This window comes from Leuciscus leuciscus (assembly GCF_965113295.1).
Source record: "Leuciscus leuciscus genome assembly, chromosome: 19".
Classification (NCBI taxonomy): Eukaryota; Metazoa; Chordata; class Actinopteri; order Cypriniformes; family Leuciscidae; genus Leuciscus; species Leuciscus leuciscus.
Genome location: NC_138743.1, coordinates 3,107,949 through 3,133,963, shown reverse-complemented (window position 1 = coordinate 3,133,963; position 26,015 = coordinate 3,107,949). Strand labels below are relative to the sequence as shown.

General features: G+C 43.4%; 1 protein-coding gene across 3 annotated transcripts in view; it reads right to left on the bottom strand.

Moving 5' to 3' along the window:
• The window catches only part of LOC309482079 (GDP-L-fucose synthase-like), a 274,578-nt gene that overhangs the window by 7,848 nt on the left and 240,715 nt on the right, over positions 1–26,015 (bottom strand). The gene's annotated exons all lie outside the window — the stretch shown is intronic.

Genomic DNA, 26,015 nt, shown 5'->3' with positions numbered 1-26,015 from the left:
GGAGTTGGAAGAGTCCATTTCCAAAGGGTTGCCTTTTTTACACTCCCAAACCCAGTGTTACTCAGTGTTACTCACGTGTGGGTATCAACATCATCTGCAAAAAGCAGAGACGAAACCTAAAACCATGATACAAACCAAACCTTTTGCAATTTGAACCATTACACCCTTAATATATATATATATATATACACTCACCTAAAGGATTATTAGGAACACCTGTTCAATTTCTCATTAATGCAATTATCTAATCAACCAATCACATGGCAGTTGCTTCAATGCATTTAGGGGTGTGGTCCTGGTCAAGACAATCTCCTGAACTCCAAACTGAATGTCAGAATGGGAAAGAAAGGTGATTTAAGCAATTTTGAGCGTGGCATGGTTGTTGGTGCCAGACGGGCTGGTCTGAGTATTTCACAATCTGCTCAGTTACTGGGATTTTCACGCACAACCATTTCTAGGGTTTACAAAGAATGGTGTGAAAAGGGAAAAACATCCAGTATGCGGCAGTCCTGTGGGCGAAAATGCCTTGTTGATGCTAGAGGTCAGAGGAGAATGGGCCGACTGATTCAAGCTGATAGAAGAGCAACTTTGACTGAAATAACCACTCGTTACAACCGAGGTATGCAGAAAAGCATTTGTGAAGCCACAACACGCACAACCTTGAGGCGGATGGGCTACAACAGCAGAAGACCCCACCGGGTACCACTCATCTCCACTACAAATAGGAAAAAGAGGCTACAATTTGCACGAGCTCACCAAAATTGGACAGTTGAAGACTGGAAAAATGTTGCCTGGTCTGATGAGTCTTGATTTCTGTTGAGACATTCAGATGGTAGAGTCAGAATTTGGCGTAAACAGAATGAGAACATGGATCCATCATGCCTTGTTACCACTGTGCAGGCTGGTGGTGGTGGTGGTGTAATGGTGTGGGGGATGTTTTCTTGCCACACTTTAGGCCCCTTAGTGCCAATTGGGCATCGTTTAAATGCCATTGCCTACCTGAGCATTGTTTCTGACCATGTCCATCCCTTTATGACCACCATGTACCCATCCTCTGATGGCTACTTCCAGCAGGATAATGCACCATGTCACAAAGCTCGAATCATTTCAAATTGGTTTCTTGAACATGACAATGAGTTCACTGTACTAAAATGGCCCCCACAGTCACCAGATCTCAACCCAATAGAGCATCTTTGGGATGTGGTGGAACGGGAGCTTCGTGCCCTGGATGTGCATCCCACAAATCTCCATCAACTGCAAGATGCTATCCTATCAATATGGGCCATCATTTCTAAAGAATGCTTTCAGCACATTGTTGAATCAATGCCACGTAGAATTAAGGCAGTTCTGAAGGCGAAAGGGGGTCAAAAAAAAAAAAATATATATAAAAGCTCCACAACATATTTGAAATGCTTGTGACTGTATTGCCTCAACATTTTTAATCTATGTTATAAAATAGATGCAGAACTGTGTACCATATTACCATAATATATCGCTAATCTGATCAGTGCACATACAGTATATGCTTCTAAGTGACTATATGCTTGCTCCCTGTTCAAAAATACTGATCATAAAGCAATACTTTTGATCCTTAAGTGCAATTTAAATAATATTTATTATTAACAAATTAATGAAGGTACAGCTCTGTCTAAAAAGTTCTAAAGGTGTACTGCCTTGATATTCAGTGAATTTAACAGTTTGCCTTCTGAGCAGTACAACAGTAATGAGGAAATATTGTCCTAGCGAAGGGTGTTCTCTTCGGTACAGTGGTACACACACACACACACACACACACACACACACACACACACACACACACACACACACACACATAAAAAAAACATCTAGTCTGTCAAGATCTCAACAGAAACGAAATAAATGAAAGCCTCCGTCTTTCATGTCTGCAAAAGTTCTTCAGAATTCACAGAGCTTTAATAGCCTACTTAATGTTAATGCTTTGCTGTTTCGTTTGATTGTGTAATGTTAGTTTCTTTTTTTTCTGGCTGCTGTTGTCGTGAGGCCTGGAGTAAAATATGAGGAGGACTCAAATGCAGTGAGGAGAAGTGAAAAGTTTATTAGAAAACTTCGTGAACAATATAATAAATTCCGTGACACAGTGAATAATCGTGAAGCCTCCCCGATCGGCGGTTCCAGAGAGAACAGGCCGCAATCCTGCGGACGTGAAGATAAGCAGAGACCACCGTCAGACAGAGAGAACCCAGGAATGTCCAGCAATAGACGAGGACAGGGACCAGCAGGTGAACAGTCCTGCACCGATCTTCACGTCTAGGAATCCTGAACACAGATCACTGGTAAGTAGCACAGCTAACGCCAGCAGACCAGAAACACACACGCAACATAAAACAATCCACTGACAAACACTGGTAGACACAGCTGGGGATATAAGGGGTAGAGGAAACGAGCGACAGGTGGGGAAGATCAGCTCGTGATTGTGCTAATTGCCACCCTCACAAGCTGCAGAAATGACAGGACCAAAACAAACAACAGAGAGGGACCGGTGACACACCCTGACCCATGACAGAAGTTTTTTGCAGCTGAATCCAGATAAGACTGAGGTTTTAATTGTAGCACCAGACAACGCTATACCTCTGATTATACAGGACATTGGACCTTTGGCATCTGCTGTGCGGCCTAGTTTAAGGAACCTTGGGATTATATTTGATAAATCCTTATCTTTTGAAACCCACATTAAATCCTTGACCAAATCTTGTTTTTTTCATTTACGTAATATTAGTAAATTGAGGTCTGTGGTCTCTCAGTCGGAACTGGAGATGCTCATTCATGCTTTTATTTCATCCCGTATTGATTATTGTAACTCACTTTTTTCTTCACTCAATAAATCTGTTCTTCATCGACTACAATCCATTCAAAATTCAGCTGCTAGGTTACTTACCCGATCAAATAGGCGCACCCACATCACCCCAATACTCTGTTCCCTTCATTGGCTTCCTGTAACTTACAGGATCCAATTCAAAATTCTCACCATAACATATCGAGCCTTATATGGCCAGGCCCCTTCTTATCTTGCGGATTTAATTCATTTTCATACACCTCTCCGGTCCCTCAGATCTAATAATCAAAATCTGCTAGCTATGCCACGAACTCGCCTAAAGACAGGTGGGGATAGAGCTTTTGCTGCTATCGCACCTCGTCTATGGAATGCTTTACCGATCAGTATTAGGTTTGCTGAGAATGTGGACAATTTTAAGAGACATGTGAAGACTCACTTGTTTAAGTTAGATTTTGGGTGATCTATGTTGTAGATGTTGTTAATTTTTTCTGTTTCAATTGATTTCAAAGTGTTTTATTATGTTTTATTGTCTATTGTAAAGCGCCTTGTGACCCATTGTGTCTGTGAAGGGTGCTGTATAAATAAATTTTACTTACTTACTTACTTACTTACTTGGTTATAATGTACGGTCCAATAAATTTGGGTCCCAGTTTACGTGCGGGAAGTCTGAGGGGAATGTCCTTGGTAGACAACCAAACTTTTTGCCCACACACGTAAAGTGGGGGCCTAGACCGGTGACAGTCCGCCGACGCCCTGTTCCTTTCGCCAGTCCGGGAAAGGGCTTCTCTGGCGAGCCTCCACGTACGAAGGCATCTCTGAATGAATGTCTGCGCGGATGGAACAATGGCGTCGGTCTCTTGGGAGGGAAATAACGGGGGCTGGTAGCCTAAACAGCACTGGAAGGGCGACAATCCCGTAGACGAGACCAGGAGTGAGTTATGTGCGTACTCGACCATGGTTAATCTAGAACTCCAAGTCGACGGTTCTGCCGACGCCACACAGCGCAGGACTCTCTCCAAGTCCTGATTTGCTCGCTCAGCCTGACCGTTAGTCTGCGGATGGTAACCGGAGGATAAACTCGCAGTCGCCCCCAACTGTCGACAGAATTCTGTCCAAAATCTAGACACAAATTGGGGACCCCTGTCAGAGACCACGTCCACCGGGAGGCCATGGATGCGGAAAACGTGGTCTAAGACAATGGCCGCTGTCTCCCTCGCTGAAGGTAATTTGGGGAGGGGAATGAAATGAACCGCCTTCGAGAACCTGTCGACCACCGTGAGGACCACGGTATTGCCACTAGATGGGGGTAGACCTGTGACAAAGTCCATGGCTATGTGTGACCAGGGTCTGGAAGGGATAGACAGTGGCCGGAGTAGCCCTGCTGAGGGTCGATTCGAGCCCTTACCCACCGCACACACCGGACAAGCCGAAACAAACTCTCGAGCGTCCCCCGCCATCGAAGGCCACCAGAACCGTTGCTTGATTAACAAACATGTTCGAGCAGCTCCCGGGTGGCAAGCTAGACTGGATGAGTGACCCCACTGAAGTACGCTAGTTCGGACTGGCTCCGGCACGAACAACAAACTCGCTGGACACCCCGCGGGAATAGTGACGTCGCGTAACACCTCACGAACCCTGGACTCCACCCCCCCAAGTAACCGCCGCGACCACCCGGTTGGGAGGCACGATGGTTACTGGAGAGGTGGATCCAGCTTCTACTTCAAAAACCAGTGAGAGTGCATCGGGCTTACCGTTCTTACTACCGGGGCGATACGAGATGTTAAAATCAAATCGGCCGAAAAATAATGCCCAGCGAGCCTGCCGAGAATTTAGTCTCTTAGCGGAACGGATGTATTCTAAGTTCTTATGATCGGTCCAAACTATGAATGGAACCCCCGCGCCCTCCAACCAGTGACGCCACTCCTCCAGCGCCAACTTAACAGCCAGTAACTCCTTATTCCCGATGTCGTAATTCCGTTCCGAAGGAGTTAGACGATGAGAAAGAAAGGCGCATGGGTGTATTCGGTCATCCGAAGGGGATCTCTGAGACAAAATTGCCCCCACTCCTACCTCTGACGCATCCACCTCCACAACGAATTGACGAGACGGGTCAGGGTTGGTGAGAATGGGAGCCGAAACAAAGCGGCTCTTTAAGGTTTCGAACGCCTCTTGAGCCTGCGTTGACCAACAGAATCGAATTCGTGTGGAGGTGAGATTCGTCAGCGGAAGGGCGACCTGACTAAAACCCCGAATGAAACGCCTGTAAAAATTGGCGAACCCCAGAAAACGCTGGACCGCCTTGCGATTCTCTGGGGTGGGCCAATCCGCAACCGCCTTTACCTTGGCCGGATCCATTCGGATGCCTTCGGGTGACAGAACGAAACCCAGGAACGGAACCGACCGTGCGTGAAACTCACAATTCTCCACCTTGGCAAATAAACGATTCTCCAGCAGCCGCTGTAACACTCGCCTGACGTGCTGGACATGGTCGCTCTCGTTCTGGGAGAAGATCAGGATGTCGTCGAGATACACAAATACAAACCGGTTGACCATGTCTCTGAGCACGTCATTAACGAGTGCCTGGAAGACCGCCGGGGAGTTTGAGAGTCCAAACGGCATGACCAAATACTCAAAATGACCTGTGGGGGTATTAAAAGCGGTCTTCCATTCGTCCCCCTCCCTAATCCGAACCAGGTGATAAGCATTGCGCAAGTCCAACTTCGTAAAGATAGTCGCCCCCTGCAAGAGTTCGAACGCTGAAGACATCAACGGCAAAGGGTGGCTATTCTTTACCGTGATGTCATTCAGCCCTCGAAAATCTATACAAGGACGCAGCGACCCATCTTTCTTCCCCACGAAGAAGAACCCCGCCCCAGCTGGAGAGGAAGAGGGTCGAATTATACCGGCTCGCAGAGAATCGTTGATGTATCTTTCCATGGCCTCCCTCTCAGGACCGGAGAGCGAGTATAAGCGCCCCTTAGGCGGAGAAGTGCCAGGAAATAATTCAATCGCACAGTCGTACGGGCGGTGCGGAGGGAGAGATGCAGCTCGGGACTTACTGAACACCGCTCTTAAGTCATGGTAAACCTCCGGTACATCCGCCAGGTTCACCGGTTCCTCCTGTAGGGTAGAAACAGACATTAACGGAGATGATGCCGACATTAAACAATGAGACAGACAGAAGGGACTCCATGCCAACACTGAATTAAGAATCCAGTCAATGTGTGGGTTATGCTTGACCAGCCAGGTGTGCCCCAACACCACTGGAGCGGAAGGAGAGTGTATAAGAAGAAAACGAATCTCCTCGGTATGATTACCCGAAATAGTCAGGTTGACCAGCTTAGTGGACTGGGTAATCTCAGTAAGCGGGGTAACACATAGGGTTCTGGCGGCAATAGGTTCAGCCAGGAGAGAACGTCTAATGCCCAAGCGGTCAGCTAGTTCAAAATCCATAAAATCACCCTCCGCTCCAGAGTCAATAAGTGCCAACACTTGGTGGTTAACCCCCTCCAACTGTAGAAAAGCCGGAAGAATGGATTGGCCACCAGATGGCAGTTGTGTGTTGGTGACGCTCACCGTCCTCTGTCCCTTAGACGTAGAGCGTTGTCTCCTTCTGGGACACTCCGCTGCCATGTGACCCGCCTCTCCACAGTAGAGACACAAGTTATTGGTCAAGCGATGACGGCGCTCTATAGCGGTTAGATGGGCTCTCCCGATCTGCATGGGCTCCTCCTCCGGGAGTCCCCAGTGTTGTGAAGCAGCCCCTCTCGTGACTGGTGTCTGGTTGATGACATCCTGAGGAAACCCCACCCTCCGAGTCTAGGCACGGAGGGAGATCCGGTTATCGACCCGAATGGCGCGATCAATCAATCCGTCGAGTGATGTGGGCAGTTCCAAGGAATAAATCTCATCCTTGATGTACTCTGCTAAACCATGAAGAAAATGGTCCCACTGTGCCTTGGGATTCCACCCACAGGAAGCCGCGAGAGTACGGAACTCAATAGAATATTCCGATACGGAGCGAGTCCCCTGTTGTAACAGTGACAACGCTCGGGCCGCCTCTGTCCCCAACGCTGACCGATCAAAGACCTTGCGAAGCTCCTGAGCGAAATCCTCATAGGATCTGCAGCACTCGTTCTCATTGTCCCACATGGCTGTTCCCCACTCTCTCGCAAGCCCTGCCAGGTGCATGATCACAAACGCCACCCTGGATCTCTCCGTTGAAAAACAGGAAGGTTGGAGTGAAAAAGTCAATGAGCATTGTGATAGAAATGAGCGACACGACTTAGGCTCACCAGAATAGGAAGCAGGTGGGTTGAGTCGAGGTTCGGATCGGCGAGGCGCTATCCCTTCAGTGTTAAGTGGGACAGGTCCAGTAGGAACCACTGGAGAGCTGGTCTGCAACTGTTCAAGCCGATGAGTAATCGCCGCTAGCTGCTGTGACATCTCTGACATGGCCTGGCGGGAAGCTGCTAATTCCTCCTGCTGTCGTCCCAGCAGAACTCCCTGTTGGGCCAGGGCCCGACGCAATTCCGTCTCCTCTGCTGAGTCCATGTTGGTCAGTGGATTCTGTCGTGAGGCCTGAGTAAAATATGAGGAGGACTCAAATGCAGTGAGGAGAAGTGAAAAGTTTATTAGAAAACTTCGTGAACAATATAATAAATTCCGTGACACAGTGAATAATCGTGAAGCCTCCCCGATCGGCGGTTCCAGAGAGAACAGGCCGCAATCCTGCGGACGTGAAGATAAGCAGAGACCACCGTCAGACAGAGAGAACCCAGGAATGTCCAGCAATAGACGAGGACAGGGACCAGCAGGTGAACAGTCCTGCACCGATCTTCACGTCTAGGAATCCTGAACACAGATCACTGGTAAGTAGCACAGCTAATACCAGCAGACCAGAAACACACACGCAACATAAAACAATCCACTGACAAACACTGGTAGACACAGCTGGGGATATAAGGGGTAGAGGAAACGAGCGACAGGTGGGGAAGATCAGCTCGTGATTGTGCTAATTGCCACCCTCACAAGCTGCAGAAATGACAGGACCAAAACAAACAACAGAGAGGGACCGGTGACAAATCCTGACCCGTGACAGCTGTAACTGCATATATATAATGCACATTTGTTTTGGAGTAAACAGCCAAGAGAAAATGTGATCAGGTGGTGTTGGCTATGTCAGGGCCGGCCCTGACCAATTTGCTGCCCTAGGCAAGATTTGACCTGGTGCCCCATGCATCACAGCCCATTTCACCCCGTCATTGTGTTCATGATTATTTAGCCTATATATATATATATACATTACAGCCTAAACACAAATAGCAAGAGCATTACATCTAGCATTCAAGTCAAGTCACCTTTATTTATATAACGCTTTTTATAATACAGATTATCAAGGCACCTTTACAGTGATAACAGGAAAATAATGCAAAAAAGTTTGCTTCTCCCGTACAGCAGATCTAGAAGAAAATAGTGTCATAGTCCAGCTTAAGTAAGTTCAGTGATGGTTTAATTTTGTTGTAAATAAGTTATTAATTTAGTTTATTTATATATAGCCGCTCTGGATAAAACCGTGATGTCATCGTCCAAATATCATTCACAAACTATTCATTGAGCACTAGCAAAAGTGTTTGTTTTCCAGTTGATGGTAGCAATCTTCCACTAAACTATGTCACGTTTCATGTTTTCACCATGAATGAAACTGAGAAATGTCTTCTTTAATGTGAATTTTACATAAAACATTGCTATTTTATTAAACCTGTATATAAATATCATTACTAATTTTGGCAAAAAAACAACAAAAAAAACATATATCCCCCAAAACTGCACAAAGAATAAAACATTAATTTAAAAAGTTATAGTAGGCCTAAATGCGTCTAAAAAACAACAAAATCACACTGTCTGCAGTCTCTGGAGAACTCAGAACGACTGCTAGCATAAAGTTTAAGGTAAAAATAACTGCCATTAAATTATAGTATCTACTACACTCAAGTGTTACCTGTAGTGGAAGAGCCTCTCCTCAATATTATTAACTCGTCTTTATCTCTAGGTCATGTTCCAAGAACATTTAAACTGGCAGTTATAAAACCTCTCATTAAGAAACCACAATTAGATCATAATAATCTAGCAAATTATAGACCCATTTCAAATCTTCCATTTATGTCTAAAATATTAGAAAAAGTGGTGTCCGCTCAACTGGGCTCTTTCTTGCAACAAAATGATATCTATGAAAAGTTTCAGTCTGGATTCAGACCGCATCATAGCACTGAAACTGCGCTCGTTAAAATCACAAATGATTTACTTTTAGCTTCTGACCAAGGCTGTATCTCAATACTAGTTTTACTTGATCTTAGTGCTGCGTTCGATACTATAGATCACACAATACTCTTAGATCGACTACAAAATTATACCGGTGTTCAAGGACAAGCACTAAGCTGGTTCAAATCATACCTATCTGACCGCTACCATTTTGTCTATTTAAATGGAGAAAAATCGATCATAACTCCAGTAAACTATGGAGTGCCGCAGGGATCTGTGTTAGGCCCTCTGTTATTTTCAATATATATGATGCCACTTGGAAATATTATAAGGAAACATGGAATTAGTTTCCATTGTTATGCTGATGACACTCAAATATATATTTCATCAAGGCCGGATGAAAACGCTAAATTTTCCAAATTGACAGAGTGTGTTAAAGATATAAAAGATTGGATGACGCGTAATTTTCTTTTATTAAATCCAGACAAGACAGAGGTAATACTTATCGGTTCAAAAAACCGCCCACAAAACCTCGCACAATACAACTTTAACATCATAGGATGTCCTGTTACTTTATCCGCTACAGTAAAAGACCTGGGTGTTCTACTCGATTGCAACCTGTCTTTTGAAAATCATATTTCATATGTTACAAAAACAGCCTTTTTCCACCTTAGAAACATTGCTAAGCTACGTAATATGCTATCAGTTTCTGATGCAGAAAAGTTAGTTCATGCATTCATGACCTCGAGACTGGATTACTGTAATGCCTTATTAGCTGGTTGTCCTGCATCCTCAATAAACAAGCTACAGTTAGTCCAAAATGCCGCCGCTAGAGTTCTTACAAGATCAAGAAAATATGATCATATAACACCGATTTTATCATCACTGCATTGGTTACCTATAAAGTTCCGTATTAATTACAAGGTATTGCTACTGACTTATAAAGCCCTAAACGGCTTAGCTCCAGTCTATTTAACGGATCTTCTATCACCCTATAATCCATCGCGCTCTTTAAGATCACTAAATTCAAGGCTTTTGGTCATACCTAGGATATTCAGAACCACCAAAGGAGGGAGAGCATTATCACATTTGGCTCCAAAACTCTGGAATAGTCTTCCTGATACTGTTCGTTGCTCAGACTCGCTCTCCCAGTTTAAAACTAGATTAAAGTCGAATCTCTTCAGCCAGGCAATCATATAATCCCACAGTTCAAACTACAATCCGGCCTCTAGCTCATAAATGCCAGAGGAGAACTGGCCCCCGACTGAGCCTGGGTTCTCCCAAGGTTTTTTTTTTCTCCATTAGGTCACCTGATGGAGTTTTAGGACACCATTAGGTCACTTGATGGAGTTTTTCGGTTCCTTGCCACTGTTGCCTTTGGCTTGCTCAGTTGGGGATATTTTGGGGATATTTAATTTAATTTTATCAATCAATAAATTCCTCTTGAAACAAACTTTGTTGTATTATTTAAATTTAATACTGTGAAGCTGCTTTGATACAATCTGTATTGTGAAAAGCGCTATACAAATAAACTTGACTTGACTTGACTTGACTATGCAATTAGATCAACTGTTCGTTAATTCCATCACTTTACCTCTGTCTTTATCCCCTTTTATCCTCTTCTCTTCTTTTTGACACTGTATCTGTTGCAGACTATATAGCTAATTTATAATGTGTCATGTAAATTCGGCCATCCGTCACAATCAGGTAACTTTCACCATGTCTAGACCTGGCGCGAGCTGCCAGGCCCGTTTCTACAGGGGTGCTTGTGTAAAGCGCCCTCAAACAAAAGCAGTGCTGTCTACATTGGATGTGGCGAGAGGCGACGCTACACAACAAATTACCAACAACTGATCGCGCGCGCTCTATTTCTGACGCACTTCAAGCACTCGCTGGGCGGGGGTCGGAGAAGATTGATGCGCCGGACCGGAGTCAGGGGACTTAGTTAAGTTTTTGTGGAGTTTTTTTTCACTCGTTCTCTCATTTTGGCGCCCCTATGGTTGAGTGGCGCCCCTAGAATTTTCCTATTCCGCGGGCCGGCCCTGTCTTTAAATACATGGTTGATATGTTTTTGATTTCGTATTATTGATTACAGTGATGAAAGCATGAAATCTAGCTGTGTTGTGAAAATCTAAATAGTAGTAGTATAGGGGAGCGCGGGGCACATGTACTTTGGTATTAGTTTGGTATCTTTCTCTTTCTCCCTCTTCTGGCCAGACTCGCGCACACACACACACACACACACACACACACACACACACACACACACACACACACACACACACACACACACACACACACACACACACACACACACACACACACACACACACACACACACACACACACACACACACACACACACACACACACACACACACACACACACACACACACACACACACACACACACACACACACACACACCTTCACTCTCCCCCAGCTGTTTCTAGTTTCTACTAGCCATCGCGCTAATTCTCCCACACCTGATCTTGTTTCCCTTCTGATTGTGTTTGCTACTTCTAGCTTTCTCTTTTCCTGCCTCTTTGCCAGATTATTACGTGAATCACTTTGCAAGGAGCTCTCGCTCTGTCTGAGTCTTTTGGGGATCTGGTCTTTACTGGTAATTCTCTGAATGCTGAATTATTCGCTAACTCTATACTCTGCCCAGCAGGGCCGTGCAGAGACCTCTGGAGGGGCAGGTGCTCAAAGTATAAAAGGGGGCACATGGAACAAGGCTTTAAATAGGGCTGTGCTCAAAACATCAATACAGCAATATATAAATATGGATGATTTTGTATCGATACGGCAGCAAATGCATTGATGCAGTTTTGAAAAAGAAACAGAACAGGAAAGACAAATTTTAAGTTTAAAAGTTAAAAAATTTAAATAATTATGTGTACATATTAATAACTCTGGGATTAGAAACTGAAGTATCTTAAGTTGCCCCAACCTGATGGCTTTTCCTTCTCTGTTATAGCCTACAGAATAATAAAGAACAGCTGTTATAGTAAACTGTGTAGGACAAAATCAACGTGGCCCACGTTTCGTACAGTACAGTACAGTATAGTTTTATTTAATGCCATGTCAGCATCTGTGGCTATTTTCATGGCATAAACTGATTTACAAAAATACAAGAGTTACATTTATACAATGAAAATAAAAACAAAGCAAACAGAAAAAAAATACAGCAATTAATACTTTACAATATTTTTTACATTAATGTGATACCTGTTTCTGGTAAATTCTCACTAAAGTCCGTAAGTGAGTTTGCTGCCTTTGCTGTTGTTACTGCTGCTGCTGCTGATGATGATGATGATGATGATGATGATACTGCTGGAGTTGATCTGAGACTGTAGACATTAAAACAAACATAGGAGATATATTAGCTGATTAAACAATTTTTATGTGACCATGACAAGATGTAAAGATAGCTGACAGTGTTTAGAACTGGCTCACTAGCTCACTGACCTGCTGTAAAGCTGCAGATTCTGCCCAGGCTGTTAGGGGAGATGTTCACAGAGGCTGCTGCACACAAAACATAAGATACTGGTAAGTCTTACCAGTGTTGTGATAATTTTTAAGGCACTCTACGTTTTTTAAATAAATATTGTAATAATAATAATAATAGTTTAAATTATAAATAACATAAAAAGACCAGACCCCTCGACACCCGTGAAACTTTTCTCCCTAAACAGCAAGCTAACGTAACTTCTACAGCCTACACACAGACAGCAATGTAAACAACATTTCTTGAGGAATCGTCCCGGTTGAGTTCGTCAGGTGAAAGGTCATCATGTGGGTCATTTTATTTACGGCTAAATTATTATTCATTAATTTTACTAATAGTTAGATTGGGCAGGCATCCACAAAAGGGCCTTTAATTACAAAAAAGGAGAGGAAATTTTGCCTTGAAAAAAAAGGGCACTTTGGGCACCAAGGGGCAAAAGGGCAGGTGCTCGAGCACCCAACTCTGCACGTGCCTGCTGCCCAGTTTACCTGCTGCTGAAGACCGGCCAGCGCCTGTACCCCGCCTGCTGCCTACCTTTTCCTCTCTGAGAGACCTGAGGCTTGTCGCCGCCAGACCCTGAACTTATCTGCTGTGCTCAGCTCAGTGTATTTTCTTCAAGAGGATTTCTGTTATTTGCCTAAACGCCCAGATTGTCGGCTGTTTCTGTTCTTCATCTATATAAGAGGAAGTTTTCTCTTTTTACCCATTATCTGGAGTCAGTTCCCTTGTTTCATTAAAGACATTGTTATTTGCATTTTTGCATTTGGGTCCTCTCCTACCTTTACGACAGCACAACCTAACACATTTTGGTTTTGGCTCAATTATTTAAAAAATAATTAAGTCAGATTAATCTGTTTTTCTTACACAAGCAACATACACATCTCTGCTACAAATGAACACTTCAAGTTTGTTTCGAGGACCTACCATTTTTGTACAGTTGCACTAAAGTGCAAATGTTACAACTTCCCTCATATGCAGGGTTAATTGTAACAGACAGAGGGGTTAGTTGTAACACTTGTGTGTAACACACATAATTCAGTATTATTTTATCTGTATAGTTTGATAATGTTTGTACATCTGTATAGATAGATATCCATAGATCCATCCCTCATCCAATCATCCTTCTATTATGGATCAATATCATGGATAGAGATATATGAAAGGGCTGCACAGTTTTGCAATAAATAAAATCATCAAATATTATAATTGCTATTGAATTATATTTGTATGTGGCAGCTGCATGCTAAATTATTATTATTAATAATAGCAATAATAATAAAAATGAGTTCAAAATCACATTTTAAAGGGTTTATTGCATGAAAAACAGGCTTTTTAATAAAAAACAAGTGATCAATGCATAGTTAACAAATGTGAAAAAAAATCATACATTTAACATTTAAATTCCAACATGGTTGGTCCAACAAAGTTAAATGTGGCAAAATAAATATATAAATAAATTACTCAAACCTGAAAAGTTTTGTGGCTCCCCATTTTCATTTCATTGTACACTTGGCGGCTTAGTTGTAACACTGTGCTACAACTAACCCCTCTGTGTAAAAAATATTTTAAGCCTAGCTAACAGTTGCTAGGAGTTGCTGATATGTTTCAAAATGGTGCTATGTGTTAGCCAACAAGACAGTGATTAAGGTCATATAAAGTTAGATTTGGTGACGTACGCAGACAACTCTCAGACAACTCCCAGCTTACAAGTTGTAATTAGAGCTCTACATGAATGTGAAAGGTTTTTTTTTTCGAGTTGAAATCTCATAATGGGGTGTTTTTGCAACTACAGACCCTTTTAAGTCCCAGCAGTGAAAATTCAGATATATGTTAAAGTTTGTTATATGATGCTTGTTAAATACAAACAGTGTCATTATATTTACATTTAGTCATTTAACAGACGCTTTTGTCCAACGCGACTTACAATTTAGGACTAAATTAAGCGGGTCATCGTGAAGAGGCAAAAACAACGCAAGAAGTGCTCAAAATACGAAGTTCAGGCATTGTTCAGAGTAGCATAAGCCCGATAAGGGAGGATTAAAGGAAAAGGAAAGATTTATTTTTTATTTTTATGAGGTTAAGTGCTCACGGACGAGATGGGTTTTCAGTTGTCTTTTGAATGTTGTCAGGGATTCTGCATTCCGGATGAGGGTCGGGAGAGCATTCCACCAGCATGGAACTGTGAATGAGAATGTTCTGGAAAGTGATTTTGTGGCTCTCTGTGATGGAACCACGAGCCGTCGCTCGTTGACCGATCGTAGGCTTCTGGTAGGGATGTAGACTCGTAGGAGTGAGTGAAAGTAGGAGGGAGCTGAGCCTGTGATAGATCTGTAAGCAAGTGTTAATGCCTTGAACTTGATGCGAGCAGAGAGAGGTAGCCAGTGCAGAGAGATGAACAGAGGAGTGACGTGGGCCCTTTTTGGCTCTTTGAAGACAAGACGAGCTGCTGCATTCTGAATCATTTGTAGAGGTTTAGTTGCACATGATGGAAGTCCAGCCAGAAGAGCATTGCAGTAGTCAAGCCTAGAAATGACTAGGGCCTGGACGAGAAGTTGTGTTGCATGCTCAGTTAGGAAAGGCCTGATCTTCCTGATGTTGTGTAGTGCAAACCTGCATGATCAAGCTGCCTCTGAAATGTGGTCTGTGAAGGTCAGCTGGTCGTCCAATATTACTCCAAGATTTCTGAACGACCTTGATGGGGTGATTAATGCTGATTTTAGCTGGATAGTGAAGTCATGCTGTAGAGACGGATTGGCAGGGAGGACGAGAAGCTCAGTCTTTGCCAGGTTGAGCTGCAGGTGATGTTCCTTCATCCATGCCGAGATGTCCGCCAGACAGCTTGAGATCCGTGCAGCCACTGTGGGATCATCTGGTTGAAATGAGAGGAAGAGCTGTGTGTCATCAGCATAGCAATGGTAAGAGAAACCATGTGCCTGTATGATGTGTCCCAGTGATGTGGTGTAGATGGAGAAGAGGAGGGGTCCCAGCACTGAACCCTGAGGAACCCCTGTGGTTAGCTGATGTGCTCTGGATACCTCGCCTCTCCATGCGACCCTGAAGGACCTACCTGTGAGATAGGATTCAAACCAGTGGAGTGAAGTTCCTGTGATGCCCAGAGATGAGAGGGTGGACAGAAGGATCTGATGATGTGTCGAAGGCAGCAGACAGATCCAGGAGAACGAGAACTGAAGATTTGGAAGCAGATTTTGCGATCCGCAGGGCTTCTGTGACCGACAATAATGCAGTCTCAGTTGAATGCCCTTTTTTGTAGCCAGATTGGTTGACATCCAGCTGGTTGTTCAGAGACAAGAAGGATGTTACTTGGTTGAAGGCAGCTCGTTCAAGTGTTTTCGCAATGAATGGTAGGAGAGAGATACGTATGTCGGTAATTCTCTACAAGTGATGTGTTTAATATAGTTTTTTTAAGCAGTGGAGTTACCCGAGCCTGCTTGAATGCAGTAGGGAAAATGCCAGTATGGAGGGATGAGTTGATGATGTGTGTGAGTGCTGGTAGAAGTGTGGGAGAGATGGCTTGTAGAAGGTGTGAGGGGATGGGGTCTAGAAGGCAGGTGGTAGGATGACTGGAGAGGAGAAGTTTAGATACTTCTTTATCGGTTAGTGGAGAGAAGGAGGAGAGAGGGTTATTGGCTGTGGGGGAGGTTGGTCTGGGTTCCTGTGTGTGTGGAGATGAGAACTGATTGCTGATAGTTGTTGTTTTGTTGGTGAAGAAGTTAGCAAACTCATCAGCAGTTAAAGAGGAGGCGGGTGGTGGTGGAGGTGGACAGAGGAGAGAGTTGAATGTCTTGAAGAGTGATCATGTGTTGGAGGAGCTGTTGATCTTGTTGTGGAAATATGAAGATTTTGCGGCATGAACATCAACAGAAAAGGAAGAGAGGAGAGATTGATACATACTCAGGTCAGATGTGTCTTTTGATTTCCGCCATTTCCTCTCCGCTGCCCTGAGTTCGGTCCGGTGTTCACGAAGAACCTCGGATAACCAGGGGTTAGAGGGAGTAGCGCGTGCAGGCCTGGAGGAGAGGGGGCAGATATTGTCTAGAGAAGAAGTTAAAATGGAGCATAAGGAATCTGTTGGGGTATTCACATCCAGAGATGAGAATTGTGAGGGTGAGGGAAGAGAAGAAGACAAAGCAGAGGAAAGATGGGAGGGAGAAAGTGAGCACAGGTTTCGTCTGAAAGTGACTGGTAGGGGGGTTGGTGGTACATGGATAGGAAGTTGTAGATTGAAAGTAATGAGGAAATGATCTGAAATGTGGAGAGGTCTCGCCAAAATGTTGTCTGTGATGCAGTTGCGTGTGTAAACCAGGTCCAGTTGGTTGCCTGATTTGTGAGTACCTGTGGTGATGAGCCGTTTGAGATCGAAAGAGGCCAGGAGAGAGTTGAAGTCTGTACGGCTTCTCGAGATGAGGACAGCAGCACATCCAGCTCCTCTACAAAGCTTCCCAGCTGACCTGGGGGGCGATATAAGACTACAATATGGATCTTATTGGGAGTTGTAAGTGTAATAGCATGATATTCAAACGAGTTGTTATTGCATAGAGAAGAGAGTGTTGAGTATTTCCAATTGTAAGAAATGAGAAGCCCTGTACCCCCACCCCTCCCAGACTGGCGAGGGGTGTGAGAGAAAGAGAAGTTGTTAGAGAGAGCAGCGGGGGTTGCTGAGTCTTCTGGACGAATCCAGGTCTCAGTCAAGCCTAAGATACTAAGAGTAGAATGAGATGCAAAGGCTGGAATAAAGTCAGCTTTATTGACTGCTGACTGACAATTCCATAGACCCACAGAAAGAAAGAGAGAGGTGTGTGTGAGGATGGGACGCAGAAAAGCAGTATTGCGCTGCCTTCTGCACGTGATGAAAGAGCGTTGTCGAGAGACAACAGGAATGTATTGAAAGCACATGTTGAGTAAGGGGAAATAAGATAAAAGTGTGAAAGGAAAGGGAGAAGAAGATACTTAAGTGCCTTCCTGGTGTCCTTGCTCGGTGGAGTCGCACAGGTAGAGTCGATGGTCTTTACCCGAGTCGGTCTTCACACAAGGAGGCTGAACACAAGAGCTGAACGCTTCCGCTGACGCTTCCGCGACAGTGCACAAACTACAAAGATATAATGCTTTCACCGCTTGAGTGAGGGCAGCTGTCTCGGCCCAGCAATTAGCACAGCAAAAGCAGATAATCAGAAAATGGGAGGAATCGAAACTAGCTGTTGGACAGCGCTGCACTTAAGTGTAATAAAATTCAAACTGCAATACTTTACAGACGCGGCTGTTATTTAAAGTAGGAACGCGTCTAAATATAATGCAGATTTATGTGAAGGTAAAAACAAAAAATTAGCAGAGAATCGAAAATAGCCTTATCTTGTGGCAAATAATAAACTGAACAACAGGAGAACTGGATGTTAAGAAAAACCCACTTGCGCGCTCTTGTCGTATCCACGGACTGATCGCTTGTCCTGGCCTTGTCCTGAATCTCCTCTATCATATCTGTTTTACAGTTGCTGTCTCGGCCCAGCAATTAGCACAGCAAAAGCAAATAATCCGAAAATGGGAGGAATCGAAACTAGCTGTTGGACAGCTACACTCCTTGCATTCACACCTTGACATAAAAATAATTACTGAATAATGTGATTTAATGAAAAATTATGAAGCATTTATAGATCCAAACACCATTTTTGTTGATGTCTCACAACTGTGGTCTCAATATTGAGAATTTGCTAATTCTATTCCAATATGACATTATTTCAAATTAATTTCTTTCATATAAATATTACTTTAAACCATCTTAAAGTTATTTTGTATTATTACAGATCATTTATTTGATTAGATGTGACTGTCCTAGCCTGGGTTCCCCCATGCTGCCTTGCGCACAGCGCGATTTTATTCATGCTGCTAGGCAGCCTGGACACCATGGACCAGATTTTCCCCTCAAAAAGGGAACCAATCACAGAACGGGGAGGGAGCGACGATGACGACGTCTGTGCGACACACCAAAGCAGTTTGTTTATATGTATGGATCCAACATGGCATCAGACGCGAAGTTACCTTTCGATGCAGCCTTAGATAGTGTTCTAAGTAGTTTAGAACGCAAGTTTATTTCGTCTTCTTCCTCGTCGAATTTCTGTCGCTCTACATACGTCATCTGGTATAATTGAAACGATTGGCTATGAGCTACGTACAGGCGCATTTGATAGACATTCGTAGCGCCCAATAAACGGCTCTGGGCATTCGTAAACCACGCCTCAAATACAAGAAAATTAACATGTGGTTCCCAGACCACGTCTCAATGAGACATGGTCTGACGTTAGCCAGGCTATCCACACTTTTGAGTCCTTGCTGCAACACTGAAAAATACTTTTACTATTACATTCTTCAAAGCCAAACAAATCTAATGTCTATGGAAACAAAGATTTGCATGCGAGCACATGACTGTATGGTAACTGGGATAACATCCTTTTACCTTCTCGTCACGCTAGGTTTGTTGGTTTTGTTCCTGAGTTCTAAAAACCTGCATCCTGCATTCATCTTTATTGCAACCGACAGTGACATAATCAAAAGAGTCACATTAAGCAAAATCATTAAAACTAGAAAAATCTGTTTAAATTAAATCTCTTGCAGATAACTAGCAACAGCACATATGCAGGTGCTAATGTAATTAATGAAGGTAAAATTACTTTAGCAACTACACAGTTATTGTTTTTAAATAAAGGCACATGTAGTGTAACAGCAACGTTCCTTGACTGCGTTCACGCCATGTTGTAAGTAGTATATATAGTGCAGCTTGTGTCACTTTTGATTTATGGCCTTTTATGGCCATTATGACCACCAGGTGTTCGTTTGTGACCTTTTGACCATCCGTTTCCTGAGTGTTTGTGTGTTTATGACCCCAATCTGTTGTGTGATAAGGAAGTGAATGTTTTTCAGAATGTCTTTTTATTATTGCAGGTTAACAAGCCCAGGTCATTGAATTTATAATCAGAAGAGACCTGGCAAAGGGTCGGAGGCTTGGTTTTCAGATTGTACAGCAACGTCCATAATGATTGTGTGAGAATGAAATGGCACAAATGGGTTTAAATAAATAAAAAGCATTGCTGATAAATAAAATGAATAAAATAATAGATATTTGAAATAAGATGAAATTTGATTTAATATTAGTATTTTAAAGATAGGGTTCAAGCTTATCAACATGAGATGTATGAGAAACTTAGATGGGTTGAGATGCTCCCCATCCTGACTGTGTGGTGTTGTTGTGTATTTGGTTTGCAAATTGTTTCTGGAAGCATCAAACAATTAAAAGGCAGGATAGTCACCTCTAAGGCTATTTACTAGGGGGTCAAAGTTAAGTTTTGTTTTTCTCCATAAGTTAGAAAAACTATCAGGCTGTTGCGCATTAAAACCAATGTGAATGGTATACATATTGCACATCCCCGATGGTATACATATTGCACATCCCCAATAGTATACATATTGCATGACATCACAGGTAGTGGGAGGCAGGGAGAAGGTCACAAGGTTTTTTCTTTGCACTGGTGCATCCTGTGTAAAACCTGTGAAACATGTAACATGATGCGGCTCGCCTCTAACCCAACTCACACACATCCTCTCTCTCTCTCTCTCTCTCTCTCTCTCTCTCTCTCTCTCTCTCTCTCTCTCTCTCTCTCTCTCTCTCTCTCTCTCTCTCTCTCTCTCTCTCTCTCTCTCTCTCTCTCTCTCACTCTCCTCTCATAGCATGTACAAATCTCTCCACTCATCCCCACATCCTCCCTCCTTTACCTGCTTTAATCTGGTTTTGACTTTTGATGGAACAGCCGTTATGCTGTTATTAGCTGCTGAGAGGAGAACTGGGCCTCATATCAGTCATTTCAGCCTCAACACAACACTCAACACAGACTGTGCTGCCATTCTGCAGTTTACAAGTAAATCTGATTTGTGCATACGTCAGCTCCATATTGGCATTGGATCTTCTGATCAGATGGACAGGCGGCTTTGACTGATTTTGGGTTTTGCACCTTATGGTTTGGGTTGTTGAAAATTGATCTCAAGGCATCCTTCATGCTCAGCACTGTACTGAAGTGAACAGAAGTTTACACAGACTTTGGGAGTCTGGTACTCACCTCAAAAAACCCACAGACTTTGAGCAGATTTGTCATAACATTGGTGCCTTGAGACAAACCTGAATGACTTTCTTTCTTCTGTGGGACTTCTGCCTTCCTGTAGCTCGAACAGTAGAGCAAGGCACTAGTAACTCAAAGGTCATGGGTTCGATTCCCAGGGAAAGCAAGAACTTGTACAGTGGACCTTAAATGCAGTGTAAAGGCCAAAGTATACTTCAGCCGTCCGCTTTCCACGACTGAATGTGACTGTCTGCGTGATGTAATTTTCATCATCAGGAGGGTCCTTGGATGTCTGCGCACAACTGTCCCAACTGCCCAATTTTTGTGGTCATCTAGCTAAAATATATCTTAGTCCGCATAAGAATAAGCATAAGACATTTTTTTATGTTTGTTTGACCGATGAGCTGATATTTGCATTTTCCAGCCAAGTGACCAGGTAATGGTACTTTTGCCAGTTGTGCCTCACCATTTCAGACTATGTTTGCGGGACCACATACTATATTTTTATGTTGTTGATTGAGACACCAGATCGTAAAAAGTTAACAGGTTTGTCACATGAATCTGTTAAAACACTATTATGTGAAGACTGAAGTTGATCATTGATTTCTGTTGAAATCAAACCTTTCAGCAAGTTTAAAGTGTGTTAACAACACAGAACTATGCCTTTTTGACCACTGCCCAAAACCACTGAAAGTGGTCTGACTCTGAGTGATCGGAACGCAGAACGTTCTGCACTCTTTTATCTGTGTTTAGCATCAAGTTTCTTCTAACCCTCAAACACTACGTTTTAAACTCTGGTACATAAGTTGTCATTCACACACAACTCCACCAACATCTCCGCTCCTCTCAACTCTTCGAAACATTTCAATCCGGATTCCGTCCACACCACAGCACAGAAACAGCACTTCTTAAAGTCACAAATTATCTCCTCATTGCTGCCGACTCTGGTTCCATATCCATCCTCCTTCTCCTCGACCTCTCCGCTGCATTTGACACAATAGACCATACTGTCCTCCTCCATTGTCTTAAATCTATTGGCATCTCTGGCACAGCACTTCTCTGGCTCACCTCCTACCTCTCTGACCGTCACCACTTTGTCTCTGTTAACAACTGCAACTCCCACACCTCCCCTGTCACCCATGGTGTCCCCCAAGGTTCCGTGCTCGGCCCCCTCCTCTTCACCATCTACATGCTTCCCCTCGGTCAGATCATCCGCCACCATGGACTCCATTTTCACTGCTACGCCGATGATACCCAACTCTACATGTCCACCAAATCCATCACCCCGGCTATCCTCTCCACCAATTGCATTTCCGACATTAAAACCTGGATGGACAATAACTTTCTTAATCTCAACAGCAATGAAACAGAACTCCTTATCACCAGCCCAAAATCTCTCCTCTCTTCTTTTCAGAACTTTACTCTCCTTATCGACGGACATATGTCACCCCCTCCCTCTCTGTCCGAAACCTTGGTATCATAATGGACTCCACCCTCTCATACCGAACACACATCAACCATATCACTAAACTATCCTTCTCCCACCTCCGCAACATTGCCCGCTTTCGCCCCTCCCTTACCCTGTCAACAGCTGAAATCCTCATTCACGCATTTATAACTTCAAGACTTGACTACTGCAATAGCCTTCTCTACGGACTTCCTACCAATCAACTACAAAAACTGCAATATATCCAGAACTCAGCCGCCCGCCTCCTCACCCACACCCGGTCCCGAGAACACATCACCCCTGTTCTCCAGCAGCTCCATTGGCTACCTGTTCATTATCGCATTCAATATAAGCTCCTCCTCCTCACCTACAAGTCCCTCCATAACCTGGCCCCGCCCTACAGTGTATCTCACTGAGCTCCTGGAACAGCACCAACCCACCCGCCACCTCCGCTCAGCTGGCACCAACCGCCTTACCCCGATCGTCCGCACTAACCGCCGGACCTTGGGGGATCGAGCCTTCGCTATCGCCGCCCCCACCCTCTGGAACTCACTCCCTACATCCATTAGAAACTCCGACTCACTACCAAACTTCAAATCAGTACCCACCAGCTTTTCCTTAAAACCCCTTTTTGTTTTGTTTTGTTTTATTCCCCATGTGAAGCGTCTTTGAGTGTCCAGAAAAGCGCTATACAAGTGTGATGTATTATTATTATTATTATTCACTGTTTATGCTACGGACATGAATGATGCCTTATATTACAGTATGCTGCATGTTGAGAAGCAATCAGACATGTGATTTTTGCCCCAGTGGACCATAAGATAGGAACCCTAGCCATATAATAATAATAATAATAATTCGTTACATTTATATAGCGCTTTTTCTGAGACCTCAAAGCGCTTTACATAGATGGGGGAATCTCCCAGAGCCGATCCTTACCTCCCTGGGGCCCTAAGCAAAATTCTGTTTAGGGGCCCTCATACCTGACCCGTGAGCCATGAACCATTTGCCATTGCCACACAGTCACACCTGACACCCCAGTGTTCCCACTACAATCCCTCCTTTAACTAGTTCTAGTGAAAATGTAATTCCTGATATCAGAAGACATTGTTACTAGTAAAAAGTTCATTCTTAATATCAAGAATTCACATTTTAATTAGTACAAATTGAATTATTGATATCAAAAATGCATATCCTGTGAATGAATAAAAGCTAAAATGGTGCCATAGCATGTCACTGTGTTTTAAATGATAAAAGTAATTCTTGATACTTGATGGTTATTATTTACTGAGGGATGTGCATCCATATTGACCAGAATCTCCAGCCAATCAACATTTTAAATTCAATGGAGCCTATCAATAGTCAATGTCAATACATGGCTTTCATTATTGCATTAGTGCAGAGTTGTAACTAAACCTTGACTGAGCGACTAGATAATCATGTCTTGTTTTAAAACTATAATCCCGACAGATGTTTCTGCTGGAAAGTGCACGTTTCATTTCATGCACGCGCATATGAACGCGTGACGCGGTTATCTTTTCCGAGCTGCAGTTTATAAACAAACACCGTTGTCCTTTGTCGTTTATTAAGCATAATAAATCAACTCACATCAACTTAACTTTAGCCTACTGGTCTTTGCTGACATCAAACTTTGAGAGGAGAGAACACAAGTCTACCTGAACTGTTGCCGCAATTAACTCTCATGGTGTTTTTTTCTCTCTCTTTTCGTGACCAGAAGGATAGTTCCGCTTCATTTTGTCATCGATATTGTAAACATTGATTGACGCGCTTTGACACGAGGGGGAGGCGGGGCCTTGAGTAATTTGCGGGGCCCTACGCACCTTGCGTAGTGTGCGTATAGGGCTGATCGGCTCTGGAATCTCCTCAACCACCACCAATGTGCAGCATCCACTTGGATGATGCGACGGCAGCCATATTGCGCCAGAACGCCCACCACACACCAGCTTACTGGTGGAGAGGAGACAATGATGAAGCCAATCAGTATATGAGGATGATTAGGAGGCCATGATGGACAGGGGCCAAGGGGCAAATTTGGCCAGGATGCCGGGGCTACACCCCTACTCTTTTTCGAAGGACATCCTGGGATTTTTAATGACCACAGAGAGTCAGGACCTCGGTTTAACGTCTCATCCGAAGGACATTTTTAGATATCTAAAGACCTGAATAAAATAGAGACTTTTGAAAACACAAGCAATCTGTCCTTTTTGTTTTCTCCTCCAAAAACACAGGCTTTCTTTTCCTTGGAACTGTAATTGGGAGAAATGCCTCTTCGGGTCTGATTGGAGTTCTTTGTGTGAGTCTCTAAGGGTCTTCATACCTGATAATACATTATTTGATGAAGACTTTATTAAGCCAGATGCCAGCTTTTTTACTCTGCATTTTTAGAAAACTTCAAATGCTTTAGGACAAGTGGAACATATCTTCAGCAACTGTGTGGAGTGTTTGTGGATGTTTTTGTCAAAGCAAGTGTGAACATGTATAAACACCTCTCTTGGTGCATTTACATTTTTGTGAAGTGGCTTGCCACAGTGTTTGAATGTGCATATCGACATGCTGTGGTTTTCAGTTTGTGGCTCGTGGCCCAAAAATAGGTTGCAACTTACACGTTTATTCTAATAGGGTCACAGACAGGGAAAAACAAAGCTAAATGCAAATAATAAAATGCAACTAACCCTATAATCATGCAGAGTTAGGATAGCATGATAAGTAGAAATCCAACACTGTTAAAAGGGTTGGAGAAAAAAGAAAGTAAAATCACCACCAATAGGTTAGCTGTTGTCATGGACTTGGACTCTTATTTTGTAGGGGTGTAATCATAGACAGTATATAAACTGGACACAGCGACCCCATTGGATTCAACAGAGACAAGTTAAGTCAATTAGAAGCACTCACTTCCTGATGGTCGAGCGTACTGCGCAGACTCAAACTGAGCTTGACGACGTAGATGTGACGTGAGCAACCCGTCTGTCTTCTAGTAGCTGTGCCAAGAGAAATCTGAATCATTCCCTTCCGAAACTTGCAGAGACGGAGAGTGTGAGTAGGAGGTGTGCATGAGCTATGAGCAGGAGAAACTTTTGCTAAGTATTCTGATTAATTATTTTGTCATTTTGCCTCCACGTCCCCCCGATTGCCCGTGAGCTTCTCCTCCTGTCCATACGGTAATTTCTCTACTGTGCGACAGAGAGTCGCGTGGTTATGACGCAATCGTTAGCCTATTTTTACAAAAATGGCTTCTACGGGGCCATAACGTAAGATACAAGGTAATGGAGCCTTTTATACATTTTCGTGTTTCTTTAGAAATAAATAATGGACAAATGGAGTCTTTAAACGCCTCAGATGTAAAGTTATTTGCTCTCAAAGTGACGCCAAAATGAATGGTAGTCAATGGAATGCTAACAGCAGGTGATGGTCTGCTAATCAATGGTGGCGCCCGGGGAAGCTTCAATGTTTTATGAAACACTGCCCCCCTGGGTGTAATGGTATACAGAAGTCACAGTTCGGAATGGTATACAGAAGTCACAGTTCGGAATGGTATACAGAAGTCACGTACCTAGGGGTCACGGCATAGGTGTTGATTTCCGTGGGGACGATTTCGTAATGAGTCATTTTGTACCCACCACTTTTTTGGTATTAAGTGTTACATATTATTACTCATGTACATATTATTATACATATTGCTCATCATAACCACTTAAAACTGTCAAAAAATCTAACCAGAAATTTGGTGATCACTGATCGTTGTTTAGGTACATTAAAACACGTTAAGTTTTTTCCAACAAGCCTCAATGAAGCAGAAATGCTTAATGTCAGATAACGTCCATAATAACTGGACTTTGGGTTCGA